This window comes from Crocodylus porosus, unplaced genomic scaffold (genome assembly GCF_001723895.1).
Source record: "Crocodylus porosus isolate Cpor-Errol unplaced genomic scaffold, CroPor_comp1, whole genome shotgun sequence".
Lineage (NCBI taxonomy): Eukaryota > Metazoa > Chordata > Crocodylia > Crocodylidae > Crocodylus > Crocodylus porosus.
The window spans coordinates 5,274,982-5,293,829 of record NW_017728940.1 but is presented as its reverse complement, the minus strand read 5'-3'; the positions used below and the strand labels follow the sequence as shown (position 1 = coordinate 5,293,829).

The window sequence follows — 18,848 nt, the reverse complement described above, 5'->3', positions numbered from 1 at the left end:
ATGCCTGTGGCCCAGTCATATGTGGAGTCCCACCAGGTCTCCATTATTCCTATGAGGTCATAGTCATTCTTCTTTAACAGGAGGACCTGTTCCTCCTGTTTATTCCCCAAGCTCCTGGCACTAGTGTACAGGCAGGTTAGTGTCCCACTAGGGGCCCCTGCCTTCCCTACAGATTGTTCCGGGGCTAGGGTAGGGGTGGGTTCCCTTAAGTGCGTTAGCCTGTGGGATTTACAAAGGTTGCCCAGTGGACTTTCAGTGGCAGTAATGTGTGATTGTTTACCAGATGTGATACAAAAAGAAGAAACAGTGTGCCATTTCTGAGTGGAGGATATCCCCCACCCTATGGTAAATGAGAGATGTTATATCAGATGTGCAAGAGGGGGGAAAATATGGTAATAATGACTCTAGACTTGGAAAAATCTTATGATAGGGTTGAACATGGTTTCACGTTTGAAGTATTGTGGAGGATGGGGTTTCCGGTGACGATGATCAGATGGGTCAAAGTGGTATACAGTGAAGCAGGAAGTTGAGTACTGGTAAATAGGTACTTGAGCAAAGTATTCCCCAAACAGAGGTAACACTGAGATGCCTACTGTCACCCTGTCTTTTTGTGTACATGATAGAGCCATTGGCACAGAGAATTCATGATGGTAAGTGGTGTGAAGATACCAGGAGGGGGAAGAAATTAAATATACATTATACACAGATGATGCAAACATAGTGGCTCAGGACAATACATCAATTGAGAGGGTACTGAAGCATACCAAGAACTAGAGTGAAGCATCAGGGGTGAAATTAAATAAGATGAAAAGTATGTTGATGAGTGTGGGGAATTGGGAGAACTGACAGAAGTTTGGGCTGTGAGCGGTAGAAGGTATAATCAAGATCTTGAGAATCTCTATGGACGCCGAAGGGAAAGGAACAAAGGCGTAGGAGAAATTAGAGAAAAGAGTGACACAGATTTCAGGATTTTGGAGTGGTAGAAAGTTATCTTTCAAGGGTAAAGTGGGTGTAGTGAAAACAGTGCTCTTACTGATCATCCTTTACATGGCAGTGGTGTATCCACCATTGGCAACAGACAAGGAGAGCAGAGAGACAGCTATGTGGTGGTGGGGGGAGGGCGGGGTTGGGAAATAAAGGAGAAAGGGTAGCCAGAATGGAGCTGTTCAAAGCCAGGGAATTAGGAAGTTGTGGAGTGCCAGATTTCGAAAGCTTTGTGTATATTTACCGTATATATGTGTTCTGCAAAGAGATAATGGAGGGGGTGGGGGAGACTGCATGTGTCTGCTGTTACCTGGCAGGAAGGTGTTTAGAAGATGGGGCAACTATGGGGGAGAATGGAAAAAGCCATGGGCATGGCAGCCGCTGGTCCACTATATGAATCTTGAGGGAGTGGGATTAAAGTGCTTGAAAGATTCTAGGAAGGTGATTAATGTGATAAGAAAGAAAGATAAAATGACAATAGTTGGGGACCAGACAAAAAGGCATATGGCAACTGTGTGGAAAGAAGTGAAAGAAGAACATGAGGTTATCATAGGGATGATGATACAGAGCATTCTTTCTGTGAGGGGCATTCAGCATCAATAGGGTTGGGTAAGATGGGCAATGTGTCCAAGAGAGGGATATGGGGCTGAGGAATCTGTTCTGCATGTATTTTGGAACTGCCCTTTTGTGCAAGGGGCGTACGAGGGGGTATGTTGATTTTTGAGGGCAATTGATATGAACTGTGACTTAACATGTGAAATGGTGCTGTATGGGTTTATGCCCAAAGGACTGGAGACGCAGAGCCTGAGAACCAGACTACTCTGTGTGACAGTAGCGATATGGAAGGGGACAAACCTTCTGTTGGTCAAGGGACTGGCTTTCACCAGAAGAGATTACATGGAGTTAACAATATATGAATGGAAATACTATGTGGATCAAGATATGGACGAGATGGGGAAGCAGAAGGGAGTGAAGAGATGGAGGAAAGAAGCACGGTGGTATTTCTTCCAAAGGAACAAAGGGACAGAATGAAAGTTATTACTACTTCCTGGTTTGGGGAGCTGTGGGAGAGGTTAGCATGTTAATGGTGAAAAGGGGTATAACAAGAACAAGGTATTGTTGTAGGGGAGGTTGTCAAGTTCTGTGTTAATGTAGGTTCTTTTAATTGTTTTGTAATAATAAAAAAGGTTCCCATCAGCATCTCGGCCTTGTAGCTAAGATCAAGCATTTTTTGGCACTAAGGGGATGGTATCAGGTAGGGTGGCCATCATAGATTACATTCTGGTTTTCTGCTCCTGTGTCCTCTGTTCTCTACTGATACGAAACCCAGCACCTTTATGTCCTCTATTTTTCTCTTCAAGAGAAAAATAGAGGACATAAAGGAGTCCGGTTTTGTATCAGCAGAGGACAGGGGACAACCAGACTGTTCTCTATGATGGCCACCCTAGTGTCACAGCTGGTTCTGGCCCTCCCAGTGCCATCCTGGTATTGCAGTACCTCCAGGCCTGGTGCCAGTTCCTTTTGGAGGAGAAACCTGCCCATTTTTTTCAGGTGATTTGGTGATGCTTACCAGACGTTTACATATACAGTATTTATATACCATCCATCTACAGTATTTATCATGTATTTTCTCAATATACATAACTTTTTGTACATAATTCTCCAACCATTTCTCTATCTCTCCATCTCAAGCAGGTCCATGTCCATTCAAAAAAAAAAATATCTCCTTAGTATGTTTGCTCCATATGGGCCGTGTGTTATGCATAGTAATGCTCAGTGTTAGCTGCATTTAATCAGCTTCATAGTTGTTTTCTGTTACTCAGCACATACTCCTTTTGGCAGCAGTTTAATGATAGATAGTGTATTTAATGAGGTTTCCTTATAAGCAAATATAATATGAGGGGCCTTTTCCCCCCATGTTTATTGGGAGAAAAATAAACATCATTTTGTATTTGAGTAAATACTGCACTGTTTTACACTTCTGTACAATTAATTTGATTTACTAACATATTACCCAATTGTCTACACTTAGCAGGTACTTCTGAAGTTACACTCTAATATGGACTTGACTAACCTAAAGAATTTTACTGATCATGAAATTGTTACTCAAAGCTCTCTCTCTCTTACACACACACACACACACACACACACACACACACACACACACCCCCTCATTCCTTATATGCATCCTTTTGGAAACCCAGGATTAACTTTTTTTAGTTTAGGAAATTGACTACTTATTCCTAATTCTTATTGTCTACTCTTTTCCAACTTTCTCATGATGTTACTTAATTTCCTTATAGATTTACTCTGAGAAACTCACCATATCACAGGCTTTTGGAAGACCACACATTCTAATCTAGTAGTTCCCCTTTATCTACAAGTATGCTGACTTCTTAACAAAATTTAAAAGTATCAGAAAAAATACACTAAAGTCATCTGGGTTTTTCTCTGTCAAGGCAGACTCATCCACATGGTTTGTAATTTTATCTTTAATTACTTTATCAATTAATTTATGTGACTGACTCTCTGGTTCATAATTCTCAATCATCTCCTCAAACTCTTTTAAAGATAGTTACCAAATGTGCTACCTTCCAGTTCTCCGGTGCAGAAATTGATTTTGGCAGAAATTGTATATTTGTGTTAATAGCTCAGCCACTTCTTTCTTTAAATGCCTCAGGATTCTTGGATGAATACCATAGTCCTGCTGACTAATTTCAACTGAAATGATCATTTTGTTCCAACACCTCCTCTTCGGATATCTCAGTGTCTGACAGACCCTAATCTTCATTATCTGCAAGGAAAAGCTCTGGGGGAGTAGGTATCTCTAGCTTGTCCTCTGAAACTAAAATAATGTTTAAACATTTCAGATGGGTTTTCCTGTGCTACTAATTAGTATTTCAGTATAAACTTATTTGGACTTGTGATATTTAAGGTTGGTATTTGGTTCAAATGACTCATTAGGAGAAATGCATCAGCCAGGCATAGCAGAGATAACATTTTCATCCTTTATCAACTGTACAAGTTTCTACCCACAGTGATATTCTGTGTTGCATGCACAAGGGAAAAATTAGAGGTCCACAGGAGCAAGGAGTTCAGAACAGGCAGGTGGAGAACCACAACGTAGACCACAAAGAGGAGAATTTTGTTCAGCTATTGAAATGTACAGGGTGTGCATTGATAAGACTAATACACTTGATAGATAAGTTTATACGCCTAGTTTATAGTTTATAAGGCTAATACACTTGATATATTTCAGTGCCAGATGCTCAGAGAAAAAGAATGGATCATTCCTCCGTCATTATCAAGTATCTATAGAAAACATAGCTACAGCCTCCCAATTTTTTAACAGTACAGTATATTACTATCACTATGAAGTACATATAGAGTGTGCATCTGTGCTTCTTTAATAAACATATATACACACAGTTTGCTTGCTTTGGCATCTGAAAACCGTTTCTGAGAAAAACCTGATTCAGAGAACAGAGAAGGTCTTGATGATTTCATCTGAGATCAGGCTTACTGTGTATTGCAAAACACATTACTACTGGAAGATACGTTCTGTACCTCCCTTAACAGCATAGCTCTCTGGTGTTTAGAGTAAGCATTTCCCAACAGTAAATACTTATGAGAAAAACATTCAGGATTAGTTACTGAATCCCCAGATTGACAAACACAATTTTGCAGGAGGGCTGCCTCCTAGAAAATAAAATGCACACCTCAGTGCAATAGTAACAGCATTGTACAGTGTCATAATCACACACGCTCCACAAACATTTTCTGAAAATGAAGTCATTTCCATTGCAGAAAAGCACGAGACATCTGTTCCCATAAGTTCAGCATGAATATTGTGCTGCACTAGGAAACATGGAAGAGGGGAACTATTTTAGTTATGACTTATGAGCGTGAATACTAGTTTTCTCTGTCTAAAAACACAAATTCTCTGATAAAAATTCCCAATTCTCAGATTAAAAACCCCTAAATCCATGTTTTTCTGCCATTAAAATGAAACACCACTACACACACACACACACACACACACACACACACACACCAGTTGAACACACTGTTTATTGATATATTTACAATTTTAAAGCAATCTGGAAGCCTACCAGTGCCTCAATCATTACATTAAAAATATTCTAAATACCAATATATTTTGGTGTTTGATTTTGCTTTTTCTTTTAACCATGAAAAGTCTGTGCTCCCCCAGCCTCCTTCACTCACCAGGACATGGGTCCATCTGTGGCTTTCCCCACTGCTGCTTTGTGGCACTGAGAAACCCTGATATGCCATTACCCCTGACTCCTGGCCTGCAGTGCCTGTAACTCCCTACCCATAGCCTCCCAACCCTCCAGCCCTGCTGGTGCCCCTCACTCCCAAGCCACAGCCCCCTGCCCTACCCTCCACCCTGCCAGAGGGAGCCCCCAGCTGCCAAAACTATGGGACCAACCTGTCCATTGTCTGGTTTGTGGGCATCAACCACAGCCAGTCAGCAGTGCCTGAGCCCTGGATGCCATGTGTGTGGGAGGCCACTCCCTGCTCTGCCTGTGGGTGGCATAACCAGAGCAGAGCGGAGCTTGTATTGGGTGGAGGAAGGATACGGAGCTCCCTGCCTTACTGCCCTTCCCCTGGGGGCCTCCTGGACCCTGCATGGGAGGGTGGAGCAAGGGAGGAAGGCTCAGGGCTGCTGCTGCCACTATTACCTCCAGGAGCTTCATGCCACCTGTGCTGCCATGGTGAGGTGCCCACTGCCCACTCAGCAGCAGTGCGGGGACACAACTCCAAGCATCTGCTGCCACCCCTGGTGCTACTGGGCAGGCAGGGGGTCCCTGAACATGGCAGTGTTGTTAGCATGGGGATCCCAGCAGTGGTGGCAGTAGTGGCAGCACTGAGCCTCCCAACCCTGCACATCCCTCCCACACTGGGTCCTGCCTGTTGGGCCATGGAGGTAGCCAGGCTGCAGCCCCATGCTCCATTGTAGTCACACCAATCTGGGGGGACATGTGCCCCAGACGTGTTGTGGGGAGCTGGCCACTCCACCAGCCCCTGTGACTCCATCCCAATCCCCAGCCAGGCCCTGCAGCTGCACATTTCCAACCTAGCCTTGGGCCCCATCCTGGCTGGGGAGAGCCTCTAGCCCCAGCCCCAACTGCCAGCCCTGCCCCACTCCCTCCCTCACCATGTCTGCCGGTGCCTCAGTCTGTTCACCCACCCCCCAATGCAGCCCCTCTCCACATTGCCTATATGTGCACCCTCCGCCCCACCCCCACCATGCATTGCCTCTGCTCTTTGCCCCCTAGACTTACCTGTGGGAGCTGCTCTCCACTGCTGCCTGGGTCTGTGCATGTGTACACATGCAAGTGGTGCCCTGGTGTCCCACTCCCCCTAGCACCATATAGGCTGGAACTCTACAAGAAGAAACCTATGATTTTCTGCAATTTTCACCTTTAAATGTGATCATTCATGATTTTCTACTTTAAAGGAGAAAATCCACATTTTCCACAGCAAATGGAAAACTCCAGATCCCTTCTTATTAGAGACCAAGTTCAAAGACAAACATAAGGAAATATATTCTATCATTCCTTTCCATGAAGGAGTATTCCTTACTTTGAAAAGTAAAACCTAAATAATTACTCTGTATCAATTAGCTTTCACATCAGTTGTTTTTTTTTTTTAAAGGGGACTTTTTAACAAGAAAAAAGCTTTCCGAATGTACTAGATGTGAAACATAATGGTATTTATTACGGGTATGTGAAGCAGGCCCTATTCGATTTGGATTCAGCCTGAATCAGGGACAGTGATTTGATTTGTTGTTTTGAATCACTGTCCCTGATTCGATTTGGCTAGATCCAAATCTGAAGACTCAATGTTGATCTGGAAAATCAGTGATTCAGCCATAGACATGTTTTTTCTACATACCCCAAGGTACCAGTGCGCCTTGTCAACGCCGTAATGCTGGGGTGGATGAAGTGTCCCACAGGAGTGCAGGGGAGCCCTCCACGGGCTCAGCATGGAACCTGGAGGTGTGCTGGGGGCCCCCCAAACCCCTCCCCCAGCTCAGCGATCAGCCACAGGGGGACTCCAGGTGCCCCCCAGACCCAAGAAACACCAGTCACTGAGCCAGGGGCTGCAGGCATATCTCCCTAGTGTGTCCCCACGGCAGACCCAAAAGCGCTTCTGGTCTACTTCCGGGTCTGCTGCCGAGCATGCTGGGGAGCCCCCACACTTCTATGGGACACTCCATGCACCCCATCATCACAGGCACTCATGACCTACCTGTTACCTAGAGGTATGTAGAAAAAACATTTTAAACTGTATCTATGTCCAAATCGCTGAATCTTCTGAATCTCTCCGATTCGATTCAGATTCAGAGATTTGGCCACTGAATTGGGCTGAATCTCCACCAAATCGAATCAGGGACCGAAGCTTTGCACAACCCTAGTATTTATTCTCTGGACTTGTAAAAGAGCTCATCCAAATGGACCCATCCAAAATATGATATCATCTCAAGCAGCTTCTTGACATATCCCATTATTTTCACAATTAGCTTATGGTACAGTGAAAGGCTCACTTCCAATAGTAAAAACCTGCAAAAACTACTGCAGATCTTTGCTTTATACAGAGAAATTAGAGGAGTTTTAAAGGTAAGCACAGGTTCCATCAGCCCAAGATACAAGCAAGTCCCAGAGCTAAATGTCCCCTGACAAGAGATTTTTAGCTAGGGGCTACTAGCTATTGTGCCTGTAAGAATCATAAGTGATAGAAATACAAACATGAATGTGAATGTACTGAAAAGCCACGGCTTATATTTTCCTGACAACCTTCCTAGTGGCCTCTTACACACCTAGTGGAAGGGGGACGAGGCAGAAATGTGCGTCAGAGAGATCTTGGCGCAGATAAGCGCTGCACTCCTTTTCTGGGATCTGAGGCAGCAAGTCCAAAAACCCATCATCCCCTACTAGAGACTGCAAAACTCCTACGTTATCAATTGCAGCCAGTGGATCTATACGACCAGCATGGGCACAGCTGAGCTGATCAAACATAAAAGTTGCTTCCAGAACATACTGAAGTAAAACTCTCCCCTCTCTCTTTCCCCTGAAGAAACCCTGAAAAAAGTTGGTCAGGGGCAGGAGGCACTCTTTCAATGCTTTATTCCTTATACCTGCTGCCTGGATGGGGAAACTGCCACCTCTGCTGCAATGAAGAAACACTTCCAAGAAAAAAAGAAGCTTTACAGCACTCAGCTCCTCCTTTTCCCTCGGCACCAAAGACTCCCTGCCTCCTCTAGCAGTTGCTACCAAAAGCTGTTGCCAGCACCAATACTCCACCATAGTTACCTGCAGAGACCCAAGGACATCAAGGAAAAGCAGCTCTGATTTGGCCCAGTAAAGAGATTACAGAAACAGCTCTGCACATGTACTTCCTCAAGTTGAAAAATATACTATTCTGTTTTCATGGGGCTATATCCGCAAGACGGCAGGTGAGGAGCCCATGCACATAATACCGGAAATCAGACTGGGCAACCTACCATCTGCCAGAGATAACTGCTTTTAGGTCTGGTTTGATAAAAGTGATAGCACTTTGCCAAGAAGGTAAGTACAGAGACTCTAGAACATGCAACTGCATTGGTTTAAATAGGATTTGGCTGGGAGGGACATTAGGGATACTAGCTGGTGTTCTGATCCTGCTTTGTACTGCAGTGAAGACACAAGGAAGATCCCTGCTCTACAGAGCATCTTGCAAGATCCCTGCTGCCTGCTCTGAAAAAAATCCTCAATCTGGACTCAACTGACCTCGCCAAGAGAGGAGTTTTTGTATGCAGTGTCATTTGTGAATCATAATCATGCTCAGGGCAACAGGCTGTTATAATAAAAAAAGAAATCAGAATGACGACTTCACCACAAGCTTCAGTAGGATGAAAATAACTTGGGTTGCAGGAGAAACCTATTCAGAGAAAGCGTGAGCCCTAAAAGGGAACTTTAAAAAAGTGACAATATAAATAGCTTCATAAATGTTTCTCCCCACCACACTCCCATGTGGTTTCCACTGGGTGATAGCTGCTCTATAAGAAACTTCTTATTAGCTCAATGCAGCAGCATCTCACTTGTAAATCTTCCTCACTTGCTTTTTAAAAATAAAAGAAAGCTGCCACCAAAATGCTACATAGTCAGACTGCCCAATGGCCATCCTGGATGCAGAGACCATCTCAGCACTTGCTAATCTCCTGTACCCTCTGCCTGTATTGTGACATTTATAACCTCCATAGTCTCTGTTCTCCACTGACAACACCAGGCAGATAATTAGAATAAAAGGCTGAGCTGCAGTAAAAAGCATTTTAAACACTAAAAAAGCAGTTAAAGGTTTTCTGTGCTATATATCACCACTCATCTGCAGTATCAGTATGTCAGCGTCTGTCTGCCACAAACATTAGTCCACGAAAAACAAAGGAGTAAATCAATGGACTTGTACACCCAGGCATATTATCTCTGAGAACACTGCATGGATACAAAGCCCCCTCTTCATTTGTTCAGCCAAATGCAATCACACTGCTTACATGGCAATGTTATGGGATGAATGATCTTGCAAGGACCTCCGTATATCATCCTATAATCTTGTACACATATGACAGCAGTTATCATATATCTTGGCATCCAAGCAGTTTGCTGCCTTGGTTATTGGCAATTTTCATATTCATTTATTTTTAAATGCCCAATATTTCTTCCTGCTGCATTTCCCACCTTTAAAAGTACTTGTTTGAATTTACCTCCCTGCTGTGATGTCCATTCTGGTTGCTATTAGTGACACTGTATCACTTTAAACCTCATTGGATCAGAGGTCACTGAACTCATTCCCAAAAGATAACTGTACAAACACTCATGTCCTTGGGCTCTGACAGACATTGATGCATAGAATATTTGGAAAGGAGAGAGTAGCAATTTCTCTAAAACCATCTCATAGCTTTTACCCTGTGAAGCTGCTTTCACTCAAGATGCCAGTAAGCAGCCAGGTTAAATGAGTCTATGCTAACTGGTTTTAATATGCTCTTCAGCTGAATAATCTATGCTCCAATGTTTTTCTGAATGGGTACACCCTTTACCGATAACTAGCATCCATTTCACTCACCTTCATGTCAGAGCACCCCTCAGAAACAGTGCAACACAGCAAAGAGCGTTAATTCCACCCCTTTCACTTGAGACCATTTTTTTTAATGTCAGGGACCAATCAGGGATCACTACATATATTAGCATTTTTATTTGAATATTAAACCAAACTCTAAGGTTAAGCATTACTGATTAGTCCTGGCCTACAGTGTGGTTTCTCTCCTTTATATGGCAAACTTCCCATTTACAGAAGCTAAGCTGCCGGAATTTAACTGATTGCAGAAAAAACCACTTACGGCTTTGCAGGGAAGTCACTGGTGTTCATTTTTTCACCACTTCCAAAGAAACTAGGCTATTTTTTTGTGATTCTATTTACCCTGTCTGAATTCACTCAAAGATAAGTCCAGAGATACAACTGAAAGCTTTGTTTTATTTCCAATTTTTCATCTTTACGTGCACACATCCACCCACGTGTGCTCGAGAGTCCTATTTAGAGAAAGGTGAATGAAAAGAATGAGTTTTACATAATGACGTGTAAGGGGAGAAAAAGGAAGTTGGACTTGCTAAAATTAGAAAGTGCTTACGCCCCCAAAGGCGGCTGCTTCAGCCCACGCATTTCATCATGAGTAGGCGCTCAGCTATATTTAACTTCTGCAAGAAATGTTTGACTTGAGTTGGGACACAGAAAACCCCACCAGGATGTGGTCAAAGAGAAGGGAAGTTCACAAGATGTGATCTTTAACTGACATCACTTGAAGCACATCTGAAACTCAGATGCTTTTTGTTTTTTATGTATAAGTTCCTCAAAAAAAAAAAGGTAGTTCTTACAAAGTAGTTCTTACACAACTATCTGATTCAATACGGCAACAGTAAATTCAGTTCTGCAGCTGATTTAGCTTCTAATAACTATGGCCAAATCCTGCACCATATGCTTGTTCAGAGAGTCTCCATAAAGGAGTAGGATGAGGAGATTAAAGGAAGGAACAGCAGCCGCTCTGGAAGCATCATGGCAATATGCTTTATATGGGCTTGCCAACTCCATGTCTTACTGTACATGGGAGAAATGACTGGTGCAAGAATGCAGGCACAGATCTGCCTACCCGGCATCCAGCCTCGCTCCCTGCATGGAAAAGAGCCCCAGAAGAGGCGAGTTCTGCTTTGTGCAGGGCAGAGAGCATGGACTCCAGGAAATCTGCTCATTTCCCCAGTAAAGTGGAAGCACACAAGATGCAAAGCAGCCATAACATCTCTAAACTCAAGAGAAAATAGTGATCCGGTTTAGCCCCTCTGCTCTAACAGACATAAATGTGTCATGCACAGAGCAGCTCTGAGTAGGAGTAAAGTATGAGTATCAATTTTAACAAACTTTTTTTTTTCTCCATGTGGGGAGAAACAGCCCGTAAAGAAACCCTGATAACCAAATGAGTGATCTTTAATTAGAGATGACATAAGTGGAGAAAAAGTCACAGTGAGACTTAGGAAGTGGGGGAGTGTTGGCCAGTTTCTCAAGTGTCACCGTTCTCCAGTAGACTGACCAATGGACTCCAAAGGAAGCGGGAACCAAGGGTGAGTCAGGTGACCGAACCAAAATCTCGGCAGGGAGGATACTAATACAAACATTCAGCCTTTTACTTGAAAACTGAAAAATGCTTTACTAATATGCTTGAAAGAAGCCTTATAACATTCTTATAAAGTGGACAACTATCATCAGGGATCCTAGTTTTCTCCCATTTAAAAAATAATAATTGGCAATTTTCAGTTAAAAAAAAAAAAAGTAACCCCAAATCCACATTTTCCCATGATTTGAGTGAAACACCACTATAAATATATAATTATATTTATAATATAAAAAGAAAAAGATGGCAGGCTACTGAAAAGGTAAGTCTGAGATCCCAGCCTGAGACCTTTTCAATTTGCTGTCCCTCTATCGCTTGGAAAAGGTAAATGTGTAACAGCAAAAGTCACTGAAAATCCATTCTCAGAGCATAGATAATCTCCCCGCCCCCTGCCCTGCATCTCTGGAAACCTGAGTGTGTCCTCCACCCTATCTTAACTTGCCTCATCTGTGTCATGGAAGAGCTAGCTCCAGGGAAAAGAATATGCTTTTTCTCATGGAATCACTTTTGGCCTCTCTGTTGAGAGGAATTAGACAGTGCCAATGGTGGTGTTGGCTTTTGCGATATGGGCACCAATCTCTGAATCTGAAGTCAGTATCTTTTGACAAATGTGACTGAACAACTATCAGATGATATTGTCTTTAGATGACTATTGAATAAGATACAGGTCTAATTGTCAGCTTAAGCTTAGAATGCCTGAAAAAGAGCTATTAATCCTCTTTACTCACCTCTGCAAGCCAGCCCAGCTGCTCCTTATACTCATTTCTCTATCGCTGGCTACAAATAGACGTTATTTCTGTTGTAGGATCAGTTGTGCCAGGATGTGTCCTGGCACAGCTGATCCAGTTGACTGGCAGGTACAGATGTTGCCCAGGGCCACTGTGCAGCAGGTACTTGGCCTCAACCTGGGGTACATGTCTGCAAGCATGGATTGGGGAATCCCAAGGGATTTCCTTGCTCTGCAGCATGAAATGCACCCCCCTAGAATCACCTGTCTGGGGCTGCAGGAGAACATAGGCAGCCTTGTGCTGCGGGGATCACATAACTAAACAGACATTCAATGTGCTAAAGCAGCACAGGCTATTAATAGGAATCATCACTCACATTTTTGGGCACTTGGGATGTGACAAAGGGCAAGGATGTCTGTTTGCTCACATTTTGTGTCACCATAATTTTTTTTTATTGAATGATAAAGGCAGCATCTGTTTCCAGCCACTGTGGATAGCATCACTATCCTGAGCGTCCCACAGACTTGGCATCAGCTTTGATTCAGACTTTTCTCTAGGTCCTTGCATCCAGGCTGTAACTGAACCTGGCTGATACTCTATGCCATCTGAGTCTTTCCTAAGCAAGCATATAGCTAAAACTCTCACTTAAGCTCTCATCATCTCAAGCCTCAATTCTTGAAAGATCCTTTTCTCAGCCCTTGAAAAAAGTAAACTTGTCCTGCCACACATCTAGAATGGTGCTGCCAAGGCCATTTTCTTAACATATCACTTTGACTATAACCACCCCTTTCTTTACATCCCTCCAGGGGTGGGCTAGACAGAAAATTGGGGGAGGGGGGAAGGCAGTGCTATACATTGTTTGGCCACACTTACCTATTTATTTTTTTAACAATACCTACTTAAGGCGTTGTACCTCTGTGGGCTGCCGGCAGAAGCAGGGTGGGCTCAGCTGTGCAGGGCAGGCAGCAGTAGCCCAGGGGGAGAACCAGGGGGCTTGGGCAGAGGTAGTGCTGGGAGGGGTAGCTAGGGGAACTAAGGTGAATTTTGGTGTGTCCATAGCCTCCCTAAGACCCCACCCCAGCCCCAACACCTCCTCTGCTTCCCACCATGACTCCCTCTCCTCAATCACTTCCAACATACACTGCTTGTCTTCACTTTGAAGACCCACCTCAGCAAATACCCACCCCACCCATTATCATTGTTGAAATCTCAGTTCCTGCCTCTGCACCATTATACCAACTACTATCAGTCACTCAATTGTCAAACAAGCGTTTTGAGATTAATACTTCCTACACTTGACAATAATTAAAGACACTAATAATAACATTACCAGTAGCACCATGAGCGATCCAATCTCCATGCATGTACATCTTTTATACTTACAGCCCTGATGCATAAAAAATAGATGTGGGTTGTCCACGCATGGGGAGACTGAGATAAGTGCTTACCTGCCCATGTCCAGAGCTGCTCCCTGTTCTTGAAGGCTATGTTGAAGAATACAGAGCACACAAGATTCTCAAAGTGCAGTAGTGGCATCATTCCCCTTACAAATGGGTAAGACTATTTATCCCATTTTACAGTGAAAGGAAAGAAGGGCTGTGATGTTTAAAAGACATAAATGAAAGACTGCGACTGCATCTACACATGCACTTTCCATTGGAATAGACTAATGAGTTGCAAAGTAAAGTGCCACCATCTACACATGCACCAGTATCTGACCAGAACAGTACTATCTTACAGTGGAGTAATAAACTGTGATTAAACTTGTGTGTGGATGCTGACTGCAGGTGTAAATTGTGACTGGTCAGCTCAACCAGCAGAGGGCCCGACTCCTGACTCCTGAACAGCCACATGGCTCCATATTTTCAGCACCCTTGTGCCCAAGCCAGGCCTTTCGCCACCTGCCACCACCCAGAGCCCAGGGCAGAGCAGGGCCTGTGAAGGTAAGTTCATTTTAATAGAAGCTTCATGTACAAAGGAGGCACCAGATTAATTCCTGGGTTCCTAGTCTAAGTGTTTCCAATAATTAACTATGGGCAGAATTCTATTTCATACAGTGGATGACCAAAGTGCATCTGATGACCACCTCTGAGTTACCCAACCAAGGCCGACTCCCTGAGCAAGTGTCCTAGGATAAAATATGTAATGGCCCACCTCCACCTTCATTGTACTTTGGCAAGTTACGAGTGCATTTCATAGATCCTGTTCTGCCAGAGAGAGAACCAGAATGGTAGTTCTCAAACTTTCTAGACTCAAGGCACTCATTGGAAAACGCCACCTCTTAGTTTTCACTTGATTTTTACTACAGAAATATATTGAAGCAATTTCTTCTACTGAAAGCAATTCAGAAAGATGACAACAAGTCAGAATGCTTTTAACACTATAGATTCTTATTTGAAATCTCTCTTGTGAATCGTGTTTGCACATCTAACAATGCTAACATTGCACAGCACCCTGCAGCACACCTGAAAGATTTCAAGGCACACCAGGGTGCCCTGGCATCCTGGTTCACAATCACTGAACTAGAATGTAAAATCCACCAAAGTGCCAATAATTACACTCACAGGGAGGTGTAAGTGGCACTTAGGTGCAAAATAGGATTAAAACCTACTTTTCTCTATCTATCAGCAATTCACAACACTTAGTCTCACTTCAGAAGGTAGCTGCAGTGTAGGTTTCTGAAGACAGGCACTCTTTCTCCTGTTGGCCCATGGTGTAATGATTAGAGCACTCCCCTAGGAAATAGAGGCCCCTCAGCTGAGTCTCATTTTCTAGGAGAATACCCTAATGACCTTAAAATGAGTTTGGGAAATGCAAGGATGTAAATGTCACTGGCCCCAAAGGAGGGCAAGCAAGATGAAGTCTGCTTCTTTAGCTAGCTTTGAGATAAGAGGACTGCCTGGAGAGGAGTGAGTCATGTCTCAATGGTCTCAAGTTGCAGCCAGGGAAGTTTAGGTTAGATATTATGACAAATTTTCTTACTAGAAGTGTAGTAAAACACTGGAAAAGTTACCCAGAGAGGTGGTGGAAGCTCCATCCTTGGAGGTTTTCAAAACACAGCTAGACAAAGCTTTGGCTTGTATGATCTAGTGGGGGTGGTCCTGCTTTGAGCAGGTGGTTGGACTCGATGACCTCCTGAGATCTCGGCCAACCCTACCTTTCTACGATTCTATGTTTTTATGTGTTTTAGTCCCTGTTTCCTGCACTGCCTATATATTACACAATACACAGACACTGGGTGAAAGACAGAAATCAGTTTGGCAGGAAGATAAAAAAGCTGACCTGCCTCCCTCACTGGGGACTGCCTAAGAGTCTACAGAAGACTGTCTTTTGCTTGTTCCCAGCACTGTTGGTGTATTTTGCACTACATAGTCATTGGTTGCAAAACGAACTTCAGAGAAAAGACCTGAAATCTGGGCTCCACCCTTACAGAGGAAGTTAGCTAACCACTAGGCTCCAGAGGAAGTGTCTTAAGCTGGTTGTGCATTTTGCAGCCTACTGTCACTGGCTGAAAAACAGAAATAAACCTGGCTGGAACTCCGAATCCCCACACCAAAGGAAATGCCCTAACCACTAGGCTCTAGAGGGAGGCCCCTTCTTGCTTGTTCTCTTTCTGGCCACGTGACATGTGAGCATGTCTGTGGACAGTGGCTTATCTCCAACAGGAAGGGTGCTCTTGCCAAAGCTGCCTGGTGGTTAGGGCAGTCTCTTGGGGAATAGGGAATTTAGGGTCTTGTTCCCTGTGGGGAGGGGGGAGGAGGAGGCAGTCTAGAAAGTAGGTCTCCCCTTGTTTTAGACAAATGCCTTAACCTTTCGGTCATTGGTGGGCAGCATGGCTGCTACCATACTGTAGATCTAACTGATTTGTGGGCTTTCCCAGTGTATCAGTAGGGCCCTCTCTAGAGAATCTGGCAGCACTTGTCTGCCTCCTGAGGCCAATCTGAATCACTCTAGAGCCTGGAGGGTGTCAGCTGCAAAAATGTATGCTGTGGGTTGTTTCTGATCAGGTTTATGTCTAAATGTGGTCACTCAGGGACCACTTCAGTCCTAAAGGGAGGTGGAAAGTTGTTTTGGGTTCATAAGGAGTTTCTAGGGTGCTGGTGTCAGGCCAGTTGGTATCTTTCCTTAGGTTTCCACTAAAATGACTACTGCAGTAGTCCTCAATCTTTTTAGACTCCAGGCAACCCTCATGTGACTCAAGGCAACCCTTGAAAAAGGCCACTCATTTCTTGACTACAATAAAAGTAGCAGAGCAATTCTTCTGATGCAAGAAACTCAGAAAGACCACAACAGGGTAGAATGGTTTTTAGTATTATGGATTCCTGCTTGAACTCTCTGGGTGTGTCCAGACAAGCTGCATGTTCAGGTGTGTGTGTTTCCTGCAGCACAAATAGCAATGGCACATATTTTTGTCACTGCTATTTGTCCCAGGACATGCCCCAACACACAGGCTCTGGTATGTGGCAAATGACCCAGGTGGGGTAGGGGAGGCTGAAGCCAGTACCTATGCTGGCCCCAGCAGCCTTACCTGGGGTCCATGGCAGCAGTGGTGCTGATCCAGTCACTCAGAGCCTGTCCAGCAGCCAGAGCATGCCTCTGGTTGGCTAGGCTCCATTTCTGGAGGCGCACGCTGCTGCCATGTGTGTCATGTCGCTTTTTTTAGTGGTGCTTTTTTTTTTTTGACACTAGGTTCTCCTTGTGTCAGATTTTGGCACCACACTGCAAATTACCACTGCAGCAAACAGGTGCACATGAACCATATGTGGCACCTCAAACAACTCTGAAGCACTGCACTCTGCACGTGCACACTCATCTGGACATGCCCTTTGGGTTTATCTTGTGAGTCACATACGTGGATGCACACACCTAATACCGCACAGCACACTGTGGCACCTGTAAAACAATCTTATGCCACCCCTGGGTGTGGTAACACTCTGGTTAAGGATCATTGGACTACTAAAATAATCTGAGCCCGACCCCAACTGCATAAAAGGGAAGTGCATTTGTGTGCACTTCATAGCCTGTATTGTTGAGCAAGACTTCACATCTCTCTTAGCCGTGCATGATGGATTTCATGGTTGGGTTTTTTTCATTTTGCATTTTAAACAACTATTTCATTTAATTCACAGAACAAGAATATTTTCTGATTAGGATTTATAGTTAAAAACCTTGCAAACTGCCAATTTTCAGGCAACGAGCTATAATGTACAAGTGTTCAAAGACTTGCTCATTTATTACACATTTTCACACTAAGCATCAGTGGTAACTGATATAGGCAGATGGTTGAGAAAACCTGTAAAACTTTATTCTCTAAGTATTTAAACTCTGTAAGGGACTGAACTGAAGTCTTAAAGATGAAACTGTCCTTGAATAATGAATGAACTTAGCAACTAATTTGGAATGAAGAAGTTTGGGGGACACTTTAAGTTTTAGATTTTGATACAGTCTTATCTGTTGCCAGAAAACAAGGAATAAGCTTCAGAACTAATCAGTTTCACATTGCCAAACCTGACCTCTGCATAAGACCTTTTTACAAAATCTGGAGTAAAGCAAAAATGGTGTTTCTAAGCTACACTGTTTCTGAAAAGTTAATTGACAAAATAGGGTGAGGAAAAAAAAACTTTAAAGAAACCACCTCTTGTTTGCTAGTGATGTAATTTACAAACATGTAGCCTATATACACAATCTAAATTTGGGTAACATTATCTCCTAATCAAATACTTTACATGGGGGAAAATGTACACAAAAACTTTCCTGAAGTGTTCAGAAGTGAGGCAGGATGCATGCGGTAAAATCAGATTAATAATGGAAAGCTGCAAACTTAACCTCAGAGAGACCTAGACTCTTAAAAGCCGTCTTCTCAGAGAGGAAAACTAATCTTTCAGCCTCATATTCTTTCTAGCTCTTTTAAACTGAATTATTCACTCACGGCCAAAAATATATTCTGGTTTTTGCCAGAACTATGGTTTTTTACCAATGTTATGTTCCAGTGAAAACCAGAGCCATTACCTCATAAATGTTTCCACAGCTGCTCATGTCTGCTGAATTAAACAAGGTCATATACAAGACGGCAGTGCACCTTATACCTTGGATAGTCTCAAAATATAAATGAGAATTTATTTAGGGTGCTATAGGTTCCTTTGGTGTCACTGATACTCGTAGTCCTCTTCTGTCCTGTAGTTTGGAGATGATTTGACCTTTCCAAAATCACCTCTTGATTTTGTATATTCTGATTCTTCCTTCTAACTGTTTCCATCATGCTTCTGTTGTGAAAGGGTAGGAGAATTGGGAAGGAAGCATCTGGTTTCTTTCAGTGGTGACTAGGAGAGCTCCTCCGCCAATTCCTCTAATTGGGAGATATGTTGTGGTTGCTTCTGAACAACCAGAGCCCTGTTCTGGTCTCATTCTAACACTGA

At 43.5% G+C, this 18,848-nt stretch overlaps 1 long non-coding RNA gene across 1 annotated transcript; it reads left to right on the top strand.

The window, feature by feature from the left end:
- Positions 1–2,287: 2,287 nt before the first annotated feature.
- Positions 2,288–16,537, top strand: LOC109318657. Its single transcript, XR_002103295.1, has 3 exons — positions 2,288–2,431; positions 5,183–5,185; positions 16,526–16,537. It is a non-coding gene; the product is annotated as an uncharacterized LOC109318657 (long non-coding RNA).
- The last annotated feature ends 2,311 nt before the right edge of the window (positions 16,538–18,848 follow it).